The sequence below is a fragment of the Hordeum vulgare genome, chromosome 1H, assembly GCF_904849725.1.
Source record: "Hordeum vulgare subsp. vulgare chromosome 1H, MorexV3_pseudomolecules_assembly, whole genome shotgun sequence".
Taxonomy (NCBI): Eukaryota; Viridiplantae; Streptophyta; class Magnoliopsida; order Poales; family Poaceae; genus Hordeum; species Hordeum vulgare.
This window is the reverse complement of record NC_058518.1, coordinates 455105781-455126985: the sequence shown is the minus strand read 5'-3', so window position 1 is coordinate 455126985 and position 21205 is coordinate 455105781. Positions and strand designations below refer to the sequence as shown.

Here is a 21205-nt window from a genome sequence, read left to right as displayed (position 1 = left end):
ACGTCACGAGGGTTTCCGGAATGGTCCAGAAACAAAGATTGATATATAGGATGACCTCATTTGATTACCGGAAGGTTTTCGGAGTTATCGGGAATGTACCAGGAATGACGAATGGGTTCCGGGAGTTCACGGGGGGGGGGGGGGGGGGGCAACCCACCCAGGGGAAGCCCATAGGCCTTGGGGGTGGCGCACCAGACCTTAGTGGGCTGGTGGGACAGCCCAAGAAGGCTCTATGCGCCATAGGAAGAAAATCAAAGAGAAAAGAAAAAAAAGGAGGAGGTGGGAAAAGGGGGAAGGACTCCTCCTTCCAAACCTAGTTGGACTCGGTTTGGAAGGGGAGGGTTCCCCCCTTAGGCTCGGCCGACCCCCTTGGGAGTCCTTGGACCCCAAGGCAAGGCTCCCCCTCCTCCCCCTATATATACGAAGGTTTTAGGGCTGATTTGACACAACTTTGCCACGGCAGCCCGACCACATATCTCCACGGTTTTACCTCTAGATCGCGTTTCTGCGGAGCTCGGGCGGAGCCCTGCTGAGACAAGATCATCACCAACCTCCGGAGCGCCGTCACGCTGCTAGAGAACTCTTCTACCTCTCCGTCTCTCTTGCTGGATCAAGAAGGCCGAGATCATCGTCGAGCTGTACGTGTGCTGAACGCGGAGGTGCCGTCCGTTCGGCACTAGATCGTGGGACTGATCGCGGGACGGTTCGCGGGGCGGATCGAGGGACGTGAGGACGTTCCACTACATCAACCGTGTTCACTAACGCTTCTTCTGTACGGTCTACAAGGGTACGTAGATCACACATCCCCTCTCGTAGATGGACATCACCATGATAGGTCTTCGTGCGCGTAGGAAAATTTTTGTTTCCCATGCGACGTTCCCCAACATTCTTCTTGTGTGTTTCATTAAACTTGAGGAAATATAAAAAATATAGTTCTAGCTTTACCTTCTAGTTTGTTTACTTGTAGTGTTAACAGAAATCCAAAAAAGATTTCTGGTTCTTCTTTTTCTTGTTGGGAGCTTTCCCGTGTAAATAGTTCTTTTTTCATCTTTGGATCGTAAGGAAAAGGCCACGATGACATGTTGAGTGGTTCTCACACATTATTGTTTATCTATCAGAGAGCCCATCTTACCTTGACTTATCCTTTGAGTAAATGCTTGCAGATTCCATCTTAGTCCAATGCACGTACACTATTATTAATATTCACACCGTTCAGTCATGCAAGTGAAAGGCAATAATGATGATATATGATGAAGTGACTGAGATGGAGTAAAGCTGGTATGAACTCGACCAATTTTGTTTTTGTAAATATGGTTAGCTCATCGTTCTGGATTTAGCTCGTTATGAATTGAACATGTTTGCAATGATAATTAGAGATTATAGTTACTTATGCCATGCTTAATTAGCTAAGAGTGAATAATGGTTTGTCTTGAGTGCCAACATGCATGTTAAAATGGTTGTGATATAGTATGATAGAATGGTATCCTCGTATGAATGATTCGAGTGGCTTGACTTGTCACATGTTCACTGCTGCTGCAACAAAAGTCCTTCCCTCGCGCATAGGAATTCTTCTTGTTACTTCTCCGGTTTGCGTCGGTTTTTCCCTTGAAGAGGAAAGGGTGATGCAGCACAGGAGCAGTAAGTATTTCCCTCAGTTTGAGAACCAAGGTATCGATCCAGAAGGACGGCCTCGTCTAGTCCAAAGTACATGTGCAAACACAAACAAGCTTGCACCCAACGCTTCAAAGGGGTTGTCAATCCCTTCAAGATTGTTTGCAAAGTGAGATCTGAAGGCGGAAAGTGCAACGAAGTAAAAAGTGTAAGGCTGAAAATATTGTGTGGAGTAGACCCTGGGGGCCATAGTGTTCACTAGAGGCCTCTCTCAAAATAGCAAGTATTACGGTGGGTGAACAAATTACTGTAGAGCAACTGATAGAACCGCGCAAAGTCATGACAATATCTAAGGCAATGATCCAGCATATAGGCATCACGTCCGAGACAAGTAGACCGATACTTTTTGCATCTACTACTATTACTCCACACATGATGTAGAGGGATAATCTCAAACCAATGATGAAAACCCCATCCTTTTACCCTTGATGGCAACAACACGATACGTGCCTTGCTACCCCTTCTGTCACTGGGGGAGGTCACCGCACGGTATGAACCCAAAACCAAGCACTTGTCCCATTGCGAGAATCATAGATCTAGTTGGCCAAACAAAACCTACAACTCGAAGAGAATTACAAGGATACGAAATCATGCATAAGAGAGATCAGAAGAAACTCAAATAAGATTCATAGATAACCTGATCATAAATCCACAATTCATCGGATCTCGACAAAGACACCGCAAAAGAAGATTACATCTGATAGATCTCCATGAAGATCATGGAGAACTTTGTATTGAAGATCCAAGAGAGAGAAGAAGCCATCTAGTTACTAGCTATGGACCCGTAGGTCTATGGTGAACTACTCACGCATCATCAGAGAGGTCATTGTGTTGATGAAGAAGCCCTCCGTATCCGAATCCCCCTCCGACTGGGCACCAGGACGTGCCCCAGATGGGATCTTGCGGAGACAGAAGCTTGAGGCGGCGGAAAAGTAATTGCGATCGTCTCTTGATTTTTTTGGGAATATTTGGGATTATATAGGCGCAAGATCTAGGTCAGGAGACCTCCTGGGGGCCCACAAGCCTGGATGGCGCGGCCCCCCTGGCCGCGGGGTGGGGGCTTGTGGGGCCCTTGGGGCTCTTCTGGCTTGGCTGAGAAGTCCTCCGATCTTCTTCCGTTCCACAAAAAATATTTTCGGGGATTTTCTTCTGTTTGGACTCCGTTTCAAAATCTTCTCTGCAAGGGGTCAAAAACATGGAAAAACAGGAACTGGCACTTGGCACTGAGTTAATAAGTTAGTCCCAGAAAATAAATAAAAGGCATGCAAAACATCCAAAGTTTGACAAGATAAAAGCATGAAACCATCAAAAATTATAGTTACGTTGGAGACGTATCATTCACGCATGCAGTTGAAACAAAATCAACGTAGCCTCCATGATGTCTATGTTCATGGTGATTTATATCCCACTCATGCTTGCATTCAATGTTGGTTAATCACGAAGCATGTTTATGACTGTTGTTGCTCTCTAGTTGGTCGCTTCCTAGTATTTTGCTAGCCTCCCCTTGTACTAAGCGGGAATACTACTTGTGCATCCATCTCCATAAACCCAAAGTTGTTCCATATGAGTCCACTATACCTACCTATATGCGGTATTTACCTGCCGTCCCAAGTAAATTTGCATGTGCCATACTCTAAACCTTCAAATAAAAATTCTGTTTTGTATGCCCGAATCGCTCATGTAGTCACTAGGGGCTGTCAGTATCTTCCATGCTAGGTGGGTTATTCTCACGATATGTGTTGATTCACTATCATTCACGAGAAAATGGCTGGTATTCGAGATGACCAGTCCCATAATCAAATAAAAATAATGAAACAAATCTCCCCTAGGATTGTTGTTTGCATGGACGGTACCCGTGGATACGGCCCGCCGTGGAGTGTGATTGATTGGTAGAGGGGGAGTAAAAACTTTAATATTCTGTTTGGGAACCACCTATAATGTATCTAGCAGGGAATATATCGAGATCTCTTGGCTGTTATGTTGATAGTGAAAGCATACTTCCCAAAATTATGATTCATCCCTGTTTTAAAAGCTCTAGCTCTGGCACCTCTGTAAATCAATGCTTCCATCTGCGAAGGGCCTATCTATTTTACTTTACTGTAGAGTGATCCTCTCCTTATAAAAAGGCACCAGTTAGAGAGCACCTTTGTCTTTTATATGCTTTGTTATTAATTGATGTTGAGTATGAGTATGACTGGATCACTTTTACTATGAATTACAATGTCTAGTAAGTCCTTGTTCTTTGAAGGTGCTCTGCATTTATGTTTTGTTGTCTCAGAAAGGGCTTGCGAGATACCATTATATCATATTGTATCATGATTGTTTTGATGAAGTTGTTGTCATCCGAGACTTATTATTATTGCTCTTTAGATGATTATGCCATTGATATAAGTGAATATGAGACTTAAATATTATTGTGAATATGGTTAGTCTATAATCTTTGCAAAAAAACTGAACAAGAGCTACATATATTTACAACAACAAGATCAAAAAGAGTTTGTAAAAGTTTTTCTTTATCACTTTTAGTTTATCAACTGAATTGCTTGAGGACAAGCAATGGTTTAAGATTGGGGGAGTTGGTACGTCTCCAAAGTATCTACTTTTCCAAACTCTTTTGCCCTTGTTTTGGACTCTAATTTGCATGATTTGAACAGTACTAACCCGGACTATCGTTGTTTTGAGCAGAGTTGCCTTGGTGTTATTTTTGTGCAAAAATAAAAGTTCTCGGATTGACCTGAATATTTAAGGATATTATTTTTGAAATTAATAAAAAATACTAGCAGAAGAATCTACCAGAGAGGGGCCACCGCCTGGCCACAAGCCTGCACGGCGCCCCCCCTAGACCATGCCCCTGGCTTGTGGGGCCCCTGAAGCTCCACCAACCTCGTTTCCACTCCTATATAATCCTATTCGTCCCGGAAAAATCAAGGACAAAATTCATTGCGTTTTTTGATACAGAGCCGCCGTCACCTCATGTTCATCCTCGAGAGGGCAGATCTGGAATCTGATTAGGTTCCGGAGAGGGGAAATTGGCGCCATCATCATCACCAACCATCCTTCATTACCAATTTCATGATGCTCTTCGTCATTCGTGAGTAATTACATCGTAGGCTTGCTGGACGATGATGGATTGGATGAGATCTATCGTGTAATCGAGTTAGTTTTGTTAGGGTTTGATCCCTAGTATCCATTATGTTCTGAGATTGATGTTGCTATGACTTTGCTATGCTTAATGCTTGTCACTAGGGCCCGAGTGCCATGATTTCAGATCTGAACCTATTATGTTTTCATGAAAATATATGTGTTCTTGATCCTATCTTGCAAGTTGTCGACACCTATTACGAGTTATGGTCCGCATCCCCCAGGGTCACAATAACTAGGATTCTTTCCGGTGATTACCATAGTTTGAGGGGTTCATGTATTCACTAAGTGCTAATGCTTTGGTCTGGTTCTCTATTAAAAGGAGGCCTTAATATCACTTAGTTTCCCTTAGGACCCCGCTGTCACGGGAGGGTATGACAAAAGATCTTATGCAAGTTCTTTTCCATAAGCACGTATGACTATATATAGAATACATGCCTAAATTACATTGATTTATTGGAGCTAGTTCTGTATCACCCTAATTTATAAATATTGCATGATGAATACTATTTGACATAATTATCCATCACTCGTCCATTGCCTATGAGCTTTCCATATATTGATCTTTGCTAAGTTACTTTTCCATTGCTACTATTACAATCACTACAAAACCGCTACTGTTACTTTTGCTACCGTTACCGTTACTTCCATACTACTTTGCTACTAAATACTTTGCTGCAGATATTAAGTATTTCAGGTGTGGTTGAACTAACAACTGAGCTGCTAATACTTGAGAATATTCTTTGGCTCCCCTTGTGTCGAATCAATAAATTTGTGTTGAATACTCTACCCTCGAAAACTGTTGTGATCCCCTATACTTGTGGGTTATTAGTGATCCCTGACCACGCGCCGCCCCACATCTGATGGCAACCACCAAGACGTGCCCGACAGGTACTCATCATTCCCAGCTGCACGCTTCCTCACGCGCCCGCCTTTCCCCTCGCGCGCCCGTCCTCGTCTTCGTGCAGCACGCGCCGCCGAGCCGCGACGCGCTGACCAAGGAGGCGGGCGCGGAGGTGCCGTCCGTTCGGCACTAGATCGTGGGACTGATCGCGGGACGGTTCGCGGGGTGGATCGAGGGATGTGAGGACGTTCCACTACATCAACCGCGTTCACTAACGCTTCTGCTGTACGGTCTACAAGGGTACGTAGATCACACATCCCCTCTCGTAGATGGACATCACCATGATAGGTCTTCGTGCGCGTAGGAAAATTTTTGTTTCCCATGCGACGTTCCCCAACATTCTTCTTGTGTGTTTCATTAAACTTGAGGAAATATAAAAAATATAGTTCTAGCTTTACCTTCTAGTTTGTTTACTTGTAGTGTTAACAGAAATCCAAAAAAGATTTCTCGTTCTTCTTTTTCTTGTTGGGAGCTTTCCCGTGTAAATAGTTCTTTTTTCATCTTTGGATCGTAAGTAAAAGGCCACGATGACATGTTGAGTGGTTCTCACACATTATTGTTTATCTATCAGAGAGCCCATCTTACCTTGACTTATCCTTTGAGTAAATGCTTGCAGATTCCATCTTAGTCCAATGCACGTACACTATTATTAATATTCACACCGTTCAGTCATGCAAGTGAAAGGCAATAATGATGATATATGATGAAGTGACTGAGATGGAGTAAAGCTGGTATGAACTCGACCAATTTTGTTTTTGTAAATATGGTTAGCTCATCGTTCTGGATTTAGCTCGTTATGAATTGAACATGTTTGCAATGATAATTAGAGATTATAGTTACTTATGCCATGCTTAATTAGCTAAGAGTGAATAATGGTTTGTCTTGAGTGCCAACATGCATGTTAAAATGGTTGTGATATAGTATGATAGAATGGTATCCTCCTATGAATGATTCGAGTGGCTTGACTTGTCACATGTTCACTGCTGCTGCAACAAAAGTCCTTCCCTCGCGCATAGGAATTCTTCTTGTTACTTCTCTGGTTTGCGTCGGTTTTTCCCTTGAAGAGGAAAGGGTGATGCAGCACAGGAGCAGTAAGTATTTCCCTCAGTTTGAGAACCAAGGTATCGATCCAGAAGGACGGCCTCGTCTAGTCCAAAGTACATGTGCAAACACAAACAAGCTTGCACCCAACGCTTCAAAGGGGTTGTCAATCCCTTCAAGATTGTTTGCAAAGTGAGATCTGAAGGCGGAAAGTGCAACGAAGTAAAAAGTGTAAGGCTGAAAATATTGTGTGGAGTAGACCCTGGGGGCCACAGTGTTCACTAGAGGCCTCTCTCAAAATAGCAAGTATTACGGTGGGTGAACAAATTACTGTAGAGCAACTGATAGAACCGCGCAAAGTCATGACAATATCTAAGGCAATGATCCAGCATATAGGCATCACGTCCGAGACAAGTAGACCGATACTTTTTGCATCTACTACTATTACTCCACACATGATGTAGAGGGATAATCTCAAACCAATGATGAAAACCCCATCCTTTTACCCTTGATGGCAACAACACGATACGTGCCTCGCTACCCCTTCTGTCACTGGGGGAGGTCACCGCACGGTATGAACCCAAAACCAAGCACTTGTCCCATTGCGAGAATCATAGATCTAGTTGGCCAAACAAAACCTACAACTCGAAGAGAATTACAAGGATACGAAATCATGCATAAGAGAGATCAGAAGAAACTCAAATAAGATTCATAGATAACCTGATCATAAATCCACAATTCATCGGATCTCGACAAAGACACCACAAAAGAAGATTACATCCGATAGATCTCCATGAAGATCATGGAGAACTTTGTATTGAAGATCCAAGAGAGAGAAGAAGCCATCTAGTTACTAGCTATGGACCCGTAGGTCTATGGTGAACTACTCACGCATCATCAGAGAGGTCATCGTGTTGATGAAGAAGCCCTCCGTATCCGAATCCCCCTCCGACTGGGCACCAGGACGTGCCCCAGATGGGATCTTGCGGAGACAGAAGCTTGAGGCGGCGGAAAAGTAATTGCGATCGTCTCTTGATTTTTTTGGGAATATTTGGGATTATATAGGCGCAAGATCTAGGTCAGGAGACCTCCTGGGGGCCCACAAGCCTGGATGGCGCGGCCCCCCTAGCCGCGGGGTGGGGGCTTGTGGGGCCCTTGGGGCTCTTCTGGCTTGGCTGAGAAGTCCTCCGATCTTCTTCCGTTCCAGAAAAAATATTTTCGGGGATTTTCTTCTGTTTGGACTCTGTTTCAAAATCTTCTCTGCAAGGGGTCAAAAACATGGAAAAACAGGAACTGGCACTTGGCACTGAGTTAATAAGTTAGTCCCAGAAAATAAATAAAAGGCATGCAAAACATCCAAAGTTTGACAAGATAAAAGCATGAAACCATCAAAAATTATAGTTACGTTGGAGACGTATCATTCACGCATGCAGTTGAAACAAAATCAACGTAGCCTCCATGATGTCTATGTTCATGGTAATTTATATCCCACTCATGCTTGCATTCAATGTTGGTTAATCACGAAGCATGTTTATGACTGTTGTTGCTCTCTAGTTGGTCGCTTCCTAGTATTTTGCTAGCCTCCCCTTGTACTAAGCGGGAATACTACTTGTGCATCCATCTCCATAAACCCAAAGTTGTTCCATATGAGTCCACTATACCTACCTATATGCGGTATTTACCTGCCGTCCCAAGTAAATTTGCATGTGCCATACTCTAAACCTTCAAATAAAAATTCTGTTTTGTATGCCCGAATCGCTCATGTAGTCACTAGGGGCTGTCAGTATCTTCCATGCTAGGTGGGTTATTCTCACGATATGTGTTGATTCACTATCATTCACGAGAAAATGGCTGGTATTCGAGATGACCAGTCCCATAATCAAATAAAAATAATGAAACAAATCTCCCCTAGGATTGTTGTTTGCATGGACGGTACCCGTGGATACGGCCCGCCGTGGAGTGTGATTGATTGGTAGAGGGGGAGTAAAAACTTTAATATTCTGTTTGGGAACCACCTATAATGTATCTAGCAGGGAATATATCGAGATCTCTTGGCTGTTATGTTGATAGTGAAAGCATACTTCCCAAAATTATGATTCATCCCTGTTTTAAAAGCTCTAGCTCTGGCACCTCTGTAAATCAATGCTTCCATCTGCGAAGGGCCTATCTATTTTACTTTACTGTAGAGTGATCCTCTCCTTATAAAAAGGCACCAGTTAGAGAGCACCTTTGTCTTTTATATGCTTTGTTATTAATTGATGTTGAGTATGAGTATGACTGGATCACTTTTACTATGAATTACAATGTCTAGTAAGTCCTTGTTCTTTGAAGGTGCTCTGCATTTATGTTTTGTTGTCTCAGAAAGGGCTTGCGAGATACCATTATATCATATTGTATCATGATTGTTTTGATGAAGTTGTTGTCATCCGAGACTTATTATTATTGCTCTTTAGATGATTATGCCATTGATATAAGTGAATATGAGACTTAAATATTATTGTGAATATGGTTAGTCTATAATCTTTGCAAAAAAACTGAACAAGAGCTACATATATTTACAACAACAAGATCAAAAAGAGTTTGTAAAAGTTTTTCTTTATCACTTTTAGTTTATCAACTGAATTGCTTGAGGACAAGCAATGGTTTAAGATTGGGGGAGTTGGTACGTCTCCAAAGTATCTACTTTTCCAAACTCTTTTGCCCTTGTTTTGGACTCTAATTTGCATGATTTGAACAGTACTAACCCGGACTATCGTTGTTTTGAGCAGAGTTGCCTTGGTGTTATTTTTGTGCAAAAATAAAAGTTCTCGGATTGACCTGAATATTTAAGGATATTATTTTTGAAATTAATAAAAAATACTAGCAGAAGAATCTACCAGAGAGGGGCCACCGCCTGGCCACAAGCCTGCACGGCGCCCCCCCTAGACCATGCCCCTGGCTTGTGGGGCCCCTGAAGCTCCACCAACCTCGTTTCCACTCCTATATAATCCTATTCGTCCCGGAAAAATCAAGGACAAAATTCATTGCGTTTTTCGATACAGAGCCGCCGTCACCTCATGTTCATCCTCGAGAGGGCAGATCTGGAATCTGATTAGGTTCCGGAGAGGGGAAATTGGCGCCATCATCATCACCAACCATCCTTCATCACCAATTTCATGATGCTCTTCGTCATTCGTGAGTAATTACATCGTAGGCTTGCTGGACGATGATGGATTGGATGAGATCTATCGTGTAATCGAGTTAGTTTTGTTAGGGTTTGATCCCTAGTATCCATTATGTTCTGAGATTGATGTTGCTATGACTTTGCTATGCTTAATGCTTGTCACTAGGGCCCGAGTGCCATGATTTCAGATCTGAACCTATTATGTTTTCATGAAAATATATGTGTTCTTGATCCTATCTTGCAAGTTGTCGACACCTATTACGAGTTATGGTCCGCATCCCCCAGGGTCACAATAACTAGGATTCTTTCCGGTGATTACCATAGTTTGAGGGGTTCATGTATTCACTAAGTGCTAATGCTTTGGTCTGGTTCTCTATTAAAAGGAGGCCTTAATATCCCTTAGTTTCCCTTAGGACCCCGCTGTCATGGGAGGGTATGACAAAAGATCTTATGCAAGTTCTTTTCCATAAGCACGTATGACTATATATAGAATACATGCCTAAATTACATTGATTTATTGGAGCTAGTTCTGTATCACCTTAATTTATAAATATTGCATGATGAATACTATTTGACATAATTATCCATCACTGGTCCATTGCCTATGAGCTTTCCATATATTGATCTTTGCTAAGTTACTTTTCCATTGCTACTATTACAATCACTACAAAACCGCTACTGTTACTTTTGCTACCGTTACCGTTACTTCCATACTACTTTGCTACTAAATACTTTGCTGCAGATATTAAGTATTTCAGGTGTGGTTGAACTGACAACTGAGCTGCTAATACTTGAGAATATTCTTTGGCTCCCCTTGTGTCGAATCAATAAATTTGTGTTGAATACTCTACCCTCGAAAACTGTTGTGATCCCCTATACTTGTGGGTTATTAGTGATCCCTGACCACGCGCCGCCCCACATCTGATGGCAACCACCAAGACGTGCCCGACAGGTGCTCATCATTCCCAGCTGCACGCTTCCTCACGCGCCCGCCGTTCCCCCTCGCGCGCCCGTCCTCGTCTTCGTGCAGCACGCGCCGCCGAGCCGCGACACGCTGACCAAGGAGGCCTCACGGGCGCGGCACCACCGCCACACCTCGTGCCTGATCCAACTTGGCAGCCCCGTATCCACTCCCCAACGCCGTCGATAGGCCAAGCCGCGCTGGAACTCGTAGCACCGCCGCGAGGAACCTCCACCAGACCGCGAGCGCCGACGCAAGGAGCCCCACCGCCGCCATCCCTGGGTCACACACGGCTTCGCCGGCGTCCTCTCCGACAACGGCGAAGCGGGTGGAGGGGTTTGTAAGGAGGCCCAAGGCAACACAATTGGGTTCGCCCCCCCGAGTCGCTAGAGGAGGCGATGTAGGGGGGAGAGGATAGATTGGGGACAGATTGATTAGTTGTTGGTTTATAGGCATCCATCGATGAAAAAACAACAAGAGACTCGCTCACGCTGCTCCCATAGGGGCGGTTCGGGCAAACCCTAGCCGTCAGCGACCCTCCCATCTCTCCCTCCAAGTCTTCCCGCCGCCGCCGCCGAAGGAAGCCGAAGAGCGAAGCTCGTTCGACAAATGGTCGTGGTGGGCCCGGCTCCTTCCTCTACACGAGGCCTTTGGCTGGAGCAGGGCCTTGTCTGTGGACGGCGCACACGAGGCGGAGCTGGGCGCTGGGGTGGCGATCCCACGAACTCTCGATGGTGTCCGTGCCGCCACAGGCTACGGGGGCAGCGTGGTGGCCAGATGTGGTGGGTGGATGCACCGGAGGTCCTCTGTTGCTTGATGCACGGGCAGCTAGCAGCGGTCGTGGGCTGCGGGGAGTGCGACTGGCTCATCCGAGGTGGGTGGTGGAGTTGAGGTGGGCCTGATCTCACCGCGTGAGGTGTTGGTGGCGTGGTGGTGTGAGGATGTCAACACTGCGGCTCTAGTTTGGCTAGATCTGGGCGGAGCGAGGTGGTGGTCACACATCATGGTGGCTGCCTTGGCTGGGGCTTGACGGTGGTCGCGTTCAAGGTGACAATTTTGCTAACCCTTCCTAGTTGCTTTGCTTCGGAGACGTGACGGACATGGCCGAGGAGAAATCTGTGCGCTGTTGTGGCTGCGGCAACGGCAACGCCTGCGAGCTTCGTTTCCTTCCTGAAGGCGTTTCCATGTCCTTGTCCGTCCCCTGTTTCGGCACTGGGGGAAACCCTAGTCTCGGTTTGCCGGGCCAGGAAGTGGCAGTACTACGGTGTCGTCCCCTTCTTGGTGGCACTGTCTAGGTGCTCGGGGTGTCTTCCGGTGGAGTAGTTGGTGTGATTGGTGGCGGTGGTTCGACTGGCTGGGGGTCGACAGTGGTGTGTTTGGTACCGGTGAGGAGGTGCTGCTCTGTCGGCGTCATCTTGGCTCGACCATTCTTTGGAGTGGCTCAGTTTCTTCCATCTGAAGCCAGGTTAGCGGGTTGTGTCCTCTCTGGACCACCTCATTCCGATATGACACCTCTTCCCTGTACGGGGTGTTGTTGGTGGCAACCAGAAGGTCAATGTTCAAGGCTCTCCTTGCTCTGTCAGATGAAGACAGAAGTTGAGACCCTGGGGGAAACCCCTAGCCTAGGTCGTCTCGGTGCGGATGATGGCGGTGCATCTGCGTCGCATCCCTAATTGAAGGCATCATCTTGGGATCTGCTTGGTTGATGTGTGGGTGTTGTTGTGGTGTGCTTGGTGGTGGTGGTGTTGCCAGCTTGGGGCCGACAATGATGTGTTTTATTCTTCATGTGTTTCTCTTTGACTGTCCTTTGCGTGGTCTCCTTCCTATGGTTGTGCATGCTCAAGACCCTCCCATGATTGCCATTGTGCTGCGGCGAGCTTAGGGATTTTGATGTTGTCCCGGTTCACCTTTGCTCAATGATGACGCAATGATGCCTCCCCAACCTTCTGACCGCCCGTGGCAGATCTCCGAGCCAAGGTTCGTGTTATGGTTTGGCACTCCTTGATTATGGTTGATCCTCTGTTGTGCCTTGGGGATCTGTACGCACACTGGTGCGGTGCATTAGGTGGTTTGTAGAGTCTTGGTATTGTGGTCCCTCGATAGATCCCCACATCTACATGTGTCTCTTGTGGTGTTGGTCTTTCTGCCTGCTAGCTAGGTCATGCCTTATCCTGGGTGGCCATTTTTTATCATCTTCTGTAACCTTGTTACATGTACGGTTTTGGGCCATGTTTCCCTTATAAACAGGATCAACTTTTTTAGGTTTTCGATCTAGTTTTCCTTATAAAATGGATCAGTTAAAGCTTAGTAGGCGATTCTTGACTTTGACCGTTTTTTGAGCAATATATTCAGGTATGGTGGAGGTTCAGCTGGGCCGATGGCACGGGTCCTTGTCCCGTCTCATAAATGGTCTGGAACGCCTCAGGGAGGCACTTAATGCGTGAGACCTGAGACATCAACAAACACTGTAAACTGTACACCTCGTGTGTGCACTGTACACCTCGTGTGTGCCCTGTTCACCACTGTTTGTGACCCCTTCAAAATAATAAAAGGAGGCCCAAGGCATAGCTACACGGGGATCGGACTCTAGGAGATCAGACTCTTAGGGTTGTAATCTAGGGTTTTAAACTCTCAGAAGCCCAAGAACACTCAATACATACCAATGCAGGAGTAGAGTTTTAGCTTCTCAGCGGCCCGAACCTGGGTAAAATCCCCTCGCGTTGATCGTTGGTTCTCCCCTGGTGCATCCCTCTCTCCCCGCCGAACCATAAAGGGATCCCCGCGATCCCATGGGTGTCGTTCCCTGACATATTTTTGGTTAAGTATGCACCAATAATCTGAAAACAGATATGACTAGGCAGCTGAATAAGAACACAAAATAGTAGAAGTAGAGATAAGAAAAAACACTAGGTGCATCGTAAAAGAAACTTTCTAGTATGATCGCCAATTGGTCTCTGTAGTGAAGCCATATATGCTTATGCGAGTGAGCCATTCTAGGCCTAATGCGTGAACAAAGCGCTCATCCACGTCCACACGGGGCTGCTCGGTCGCCCATCCGACGCGCACCTCGGCCACCATGGACGCCTCCATGTTCAACACACTCATCACCGCGAACGTGAGGTTTGGGCAACTCGTCGACACTCGGTCGCTGTTCGGCGAAATGCCTGTAAGGAATGTCGTGTCTTGAGCGCCATGGTGAACAGGTGCGTGCAGGCTGAATACGGGAGGGAGGTGCCGGGGTCTCTGCCCCGACGGTTCTTGTTGGGGTGCTTGTTGCGCGCGCGCAGCTGGGCGCTCTGGAGTAGGGGAAGTGGGTACATGGTTATCTCAAAGCAAACAATATCAGGACGCCCGTGTTTCTGGGCACTACGTTGGTAGATATATGTATGCCAAATGTGGTGAGGTGCAGCTTGGAATGGAGGATTTGGAGGGAATGAAGGACAAGAATGTAGTGCCTTGGAGTACTATGATCAAGGGCCTGGTAATGCACGACCGAGGCTCAAACTCATTGATGCTCTTCTCCTAGATGGAGAGCTTAAGTGTTGAGCCAGATGGCATTGCCTTCATTGGCACGCTCTGTGCGTGCACACACACTGGGTTAGTTGACAAGGGTTGGTAGATTTTCAATTCCATGGTGAGACACAACGATATTATACCAAAGATTGAGAATTATGGATGCATGCTAGACCTCCTGGCACGGAATGGCTTGCTTAATGTTAGGATCCCGGTAGATAAATCACTCTCAGTCACACACTCATACAAGATTCGGCCAGAATTTAGGTTCGGAGAAAGAGAGGAAGGGATTCGAGAGAGAGAGCCGCCGCCGCTACCGATAACTTCTTCCACATCTCGTGCAGGAGGGGAACGAGTTCATTTTAACCTAACGCCGAGTGTCCCAGTCTTGGGCCGCGTACTTGCTGTTGGGCTCCGTTAGGCGTCGAGGCCACTTCGGCTCATTACCGTCGCTAACCGCTGAGGGTGAGGCCTTGGCTGTAGGTGGGCCATGGGGACTAGAGGGCGTAACACTCTCCCCCCTTGAGACACAACTTGACCCCAAGCGGGCGCCCTAGAAAAGTGGTGACGAAGTTCCTTGGCGTCCTCCCACGTGGCGAAGTCCAGCAGTTGATTAGTCCAGCGTACCAGAACCTGCGAGACTGCCCGTTTACCACAGTGTACCGAACGGCACTCCAAGACCTCCTCTGGTTGCGAGCTGGCGGACATGTCTGATGGAAGCTGCTGCTGGACTTGCTCCGTTGGGGGAAGAGCTTGACGCAGTAGGGAAACATGGAAGACTAGATGTATCGTGCTCGACTCTGGAAGCTGGAGCTTGTATGCGACGACACCAACTCACTGCAGAATCTTGTAGGGCCCAAAGGAGCGGAAAGCTAGTTTTTGGTTGAGCCTTGTAGCCACTGAACGTTGCACATATGGCTGAAGCTTGACGATGACCCAGTTGCCGACAGCAAACACCCGATCACACCAGCATTTATCTGTAGAGTCCTTCGTTGTTTGGCGCGCTCGAAGAAGATGTTGACGAATCAGAGCTGTCATGTGCTCACGATCCTGTAGCCAATCCGCAAAATCCGGAGATGCACAGGCCACGGGGTCGATGATGCTGAAGTGACGAGGCGCATGCCCGTAGAGGACCACAAAGGGAGTGGTGCCCAAGGCAGAATGGGGGAGTATTATACCAAAACTCAGCGAGGGGCAACCAAGCATACCATTTTGTAGAGCAGGCATGGATGAAACAGCGCACAAACGTGTGCAAGCATTGATTGAATCGCTCAGTTTGTCCATCTGTTTGAGGGTGGCACGTCGTACTCATAGGCAGCTTGGTGTGGGTAACACGAAACAGCTCCTTCCAAAACAGGCTGGTGAATATTGGGTCACGGTCAAAGGCAATAGATTCTGGCAGCCCATGAAGCTTGTAGATGTGTGACACAAAGGCTTGCGCGACTTGAAAAGCGGTGAAGGGGTGAGACGAGGCAATGAAATGAGCATACCAAGAGAATTTGTCGATGACCACCAATATTGAGTTGCAGCCAGAGGAACGAAGCAGGCCCTCCACAAAGTCTATTGTGATCATTTGGCACGCTTGTGTTGGTACGGGAAGGGGCTCGAGAAGACCTGGATAGCACACACGCCCGGGCTTAGCTTGCTTGCATACTTGGCATGCCTTGATGAAAAGCTTGACATGATGTTTAAGTCCTGGCCATGTGAACAGTCGACGCACTCTTTTGTAAGTAGCATTGAACCCCAAATGACCGCCAATAGCGCGTGCATGCAGTGCATCCAACACTTGTTTATGTAGGTCCACATTCTCACCCAACCAAGCTAGGCCATACTGTCGAATGATACCATCTTTGAGTGAGTACCCATCTGGTTGATTTTTCTGAGTGGCCAACCAGTTAACAGATCCTGAGCTGTGGGGTCATCCTTATATCCCTGCTGGACTGCTTCCAAGCAAGCTGGTACGACTGTCGTGACGGCTGCGAGGTCTCCCTAGGGGAGTCCGGGCACAACGGACAGAGAGTCCGCGGCTCGGTTATCCGTACCTTTCTTATATAAAATATGATACCTTAGGCCCAGCATCTTGGCCATGATCTTTTGCTGCCAAGGGGTGGCCAGCCACTGATCTTCCAAGTGAATCAAGCTCCATTGCTATGTGTGGACAGTGAATTCATTTTTTCACAGATAAGTTCTCCAGTGATCGACTACCATCTAGATTGCCAACCCTTCCTTCTCGTACGTGCTAAGCATCCTGTTACACGGGCCCAAGGCACGGCTCAAGTATTTGATGGGGTGCTTATCCTGAGATAACACCGCCCCAATGCCATAGTAATAGGCATCACTCTCCAGCTCAAAGGGTTTGGTGAAGTTGGGTAAGGCCACCACCGGGGCCGTAATCAGTGCTTGCTGCAGAGCACGGAAAGCACCCTCTTCCAAATCGATCCAGCAAAAAATGACCCCTTTCTTGAGGAGGTCCGTCAGTGGTCGACAGGTGAGAGCAAAATCATGGAAAAACTTGAAATAATAACTAGCAAGACCCACAAATTCCCGCATGCCCTTGACATTGGTAGGGACTGGCCAATTTTGAACGGTTGCAATATTCTTTTGGTCTGTCCGAACCCCATCACCACTGATCTCGTGCCCCAAGTACAACTGTTTGGGTCAAGCAAAGGAGCACTTACTACGCTTGATCTTCAGTTTGTGGTCTTTGAGCAATTGGGAGACTTGTCGTAACAAACTGAGATGTGTACCCTCATCAGCGCTGTGAATCAAGATGTCATCAATGAATACTAGCACGCCTTTCCAGAGTAATGGAGCCACGACAATGTTCATGCCGCCCTCGAAAGTTGTTGGTCCATCAGTTACGACATACAACATGACCTTGATCTCGAAGTGCCCATGGTGTGTTTTGAACACCGTCTTATGCTCATCTTTGGACCTCATCCGGATTTGATAGTACCCCGCACGCAGATCCAGGCTGGTAAACAGACAAGATCCTGCTATCTCGTCCAGAAGCTCCTCGATCACAGGTAGAGGGTAGCGGTTCTTGACTGTAACAGTGTTGAGGTGTCGGTAGTCCACAAAGAATCTCCAAGTGAGGTCTTTCTTCTCCACTAACAAACCTCGGGATGCGAATGGACTCACACTTGGTTGGATGATGCCTTGTTCTAGCATTGCTGCCACCTGCTTCTCTACTTCATCTTTCTGCGTTGCTTTGTGCCTGTAGGGACGCAAATTAACCAGTCTAGCACGAGGAACCAGAGGGATAGAATGGTCAAACGAGCGTTCTGGTGGCAATCCTTGAGGCTCTTCAAACAAGATGCCAAACTTCTCAATAAGCTCCCGCAAGGTTGATGGAATCAGTGGCTGCTCTAGGTCCTAAGGATTGGCACAGAGTTGAACAACTCGTGTGACCGCATCACGCTCGAGCATGTTGTGTAATTCTGCGCAGAAAATCAGGTCGCAACGAGTGACATCCGCTCAGGCTCCACACAGGTGCACGGGTTTCCTTTGATGCTGAAAATCCATTGCCTTCTCCAACCAATGGACCTGCATTCGGGTATGACAAGTGCTTGGCATTCTCTGGCAATGGCTAGACGACTGCTATTCTCAATTGCTCAACAATTAGAAATAGTTTTGCAATAACCCACCAACGCGTGGGATCGAGGCAGTTTTCGAGGGTAGAGTATTCAACCCAAATTTGTTGATTCGCCAATAGGAAGTGAGAGGATATTCTCAAGTATTAGCAGTTGATTGTGTCCGATTCAACCACACCTGAAATATTAATATCTGCAAGCAAAGTATCAACAGCAAAGTGGTATGATAACAACGGTGTTAGAAACGATCTGTTGACGGCAGACTATTCCTAACTGTCCTATCAATGGCGCCAGAAGTTGCCCGTTGACGGAAATTGTCTTTTCCCGTCAACGCCGAGCGATCAGAATTGTAGGAGGTAGCAGCAGTGTAACGAGTAGCAGCAGTGGCAAGGAACATCAATAGCGACAGCAGTAGCAAGTAGCAAGTAGCAATAGTAGCAAGTAACAACAGTAGCAAGTAGCAAAGTAGCAAGTAACAGCAGAGCAAGTAACAACAGCATCAACTATAGTAACAGCAGCAGAGCAAAACAAGTAACAGCAGCACCAAGAGTGGGACAAACTCGTAGGCAATGGGTCGGTGATTTGTTTGGATGATATTGATCGTGCAACAGTTGTAAGATGGAGAGATATGTGGCTAGCTCCCGTTCGTCGATGTGATGTAGGCATGCATTCCCTGTGTCGTCATACGTGCTTAGAGAAAAGAACTAGCATGCCATCTATTGTCCATCCCTCCCGTGGCAGTGTTGGGGAACGTCGCATGGGAAACAAAAAATTTCCTACGCGCACGAAGACCTATCATGGTGATGTCCATCTACGAGAGGGGATGAGTGATCTACGTACCCTTGTAGACCGTACAGCAGAAGCGTTAGAGAACGCGGTTGATGTAGTGGAACATCCTCACGTCCCTCGATCCGCGCCGCGAACAATCCCGCGATCAGTCCCACGATCTAATACCGAACGGACGGCACCTCCGCGTTCAGCACACGTACAGCTCGACGATGATCTCGGCCTTCTTGATCCAGCAAGAGAGACGGAGAGGTAGAAGAGTTCTCCGGCAGCATGACGGTGCTCCGGAGGTTGGTGATGACCTTGTCTCAGCAGCGCTCCGCCCGAGCTCCGCAGAAACGCGATCTAGAGGAAAAACCGTGGAGGTATGTGGTCGGGCTGCCGTGGAAAAGTCGTCTCAAATCAGCCCTAAAACCTCCGTATATATAGGTGGGAGGGAGGGGGCCTTGCCTTGGGGTCCAAGGACCCTCAAGGGGGTCGGCCGAGCCAAGGGGGAGGACTCCGCCCCCCAAACCGAGTTGGACTAGGTTTGGTGGGAGGGAGTCCCCCTCCCTTCCCACCTCCTCCTTTTTTTCCTTTTCCTCTTGATTTTTCTTCTCTTGGCGCATAGACCACTTGTGGGCTGTCCCACCAGCCCACTAAGGGCTGGTGTGTCTCCCCAAAAGCCTATGGGCTTCCCCGGGGTGGGTTGCCCCCCCGGTGAACTCCCGGAACCCATTCGTCATTCCCGGTACATTCCCGATAACTCCGAAAACCTTCCGGTAATCAAATGAGGTCATCCTATATATCAATCTTCGTTTCCGAACCATTCCGGAAACCCTCATGACGTCCGTGATCTCATCCGGGACTCCGAACAACATTCAATAACCAACCATATAACTCAAATACGCATAAAACAACGTCGAACCTTAAGTGTGCAGACCCTGCGGGTTCGAGAACTATGTAGACATGACCCGAGAGACTCCTCGGTCAATATCCACTAGCGGGACCTGGATGCCCATATTGGATCCTACATATTCTACGAAGATCCTATCGTTTGAACCTCAGTGCCAAGGATTCGTATAATCCCGTATGTCATTCCCTTTGTCCTTCGGTATGTTACTTGCCCGAGATTCGATCGTCAGTATCCGCATACCTATTTCAATCTCGTTTACCGGCAAGTCTCTTTACTCGTTACGTAATACAAGATCCCGCAACTTACACTAAGTTACATTGCTTGCAAGGCTTGTGTGTGATGTTGTATTACCGAGTGGGCCCCGAGATACCTCTCCGTCACACGGAGTGACAAATCCCAGTCTTGATCCATACTAACTCAACTAACACCTTCGGAGATACCTGTAGAGCATCTTTATAGTCACCCAGTTACGTTGCAACGTTTGATACACACAAAGCATTCCTCCGGTGTCAGTGAGTTATATGATCTCATGGTCATAGGAATAAATACTTGACACGCAAAAAAAAGTAGCAACAAAATGACACGATCAACATGCTACGTCTATTAGTTTGGGTCTAGTCCATCACGTGATTCTCCGAATGACGTGATCCAGTTATCAAGCAACAACACCTTGTTCATAATCAGAAGACACTGACTATCATTGACCAACTGGCTAGCCAACTAGAGGCATGCTAGGGACGGTGTTTTGTCTATGTATCCACACATGTAAATGAGTCTTCATTCAATACAATTATAGCATGGATAATAAACTATTATCTTGACACAAGAATTATAATAATAACCATATTTATTATTGCCTCTAGGGCATAATTCCAACAGTCTCCCACTTGCACTAGAGTCAATAATCTAGCCCTCACATCACGATGTGAATTACATTGTAATAAATCTAACACCCATACAGTTCTGGTGTCGATCATGTTTTGGCCGTGGAAGAGGTTTAGTCAGCGGGTCTGCTACATTCAGATCCGTGTGCACCTTGCATATATTTATGTCCTCTTCCTCGACGTAGTCGCGGATGAGGCTGAAGCGTCGTTTGATGTGTCTGGTCTTCTTGTGAAACCGTGGTTCCTTTGCAAAGGCAATGGCACCCGTGTTGTCACAGAACAAGGTTATTGGATCAAGTGCCCTTGGCACCACTCCAAGATCCGTCATGAACTGCTTCATCCAGACACCCTCCTTAGCCGCCTCCGAGGCAGCCATGTATTCTGCTTCACATGTAGAATCTGCTACGACGCTTTGCTTGGAACTGCACCAGCTTACTGCACCCCCATTAAGAATAAATACGTATCCGGTTTGCGACTTAGAGTCGTCCGGATCTGTGTCAAAGCTTGCATCGACGTAACCTTTTACGGCAAGCTCTTCGTCACCTCCATATACGAGAAACATCTCCTTAGTCCTTTTCAGGTACTTCAGGATATTCTTGACCGCTGTCCAGTGATCCACTCCTGGATTACTCTGGAACCTACCTGCCATACTT

At 46.9% G+C, this 21205-nt stretch overlaps 1 pseudogene; it reads left to right on the top strand.

Moving 5' to 3' along the window:
• Positions 1-11981: 11981 nt before the first annotated feature.
• The window catches only part of LOC123400529, a 68400-nt pseudogene continuing 59176 nt past the window's right edge, over positions 11982-21205 (top strand).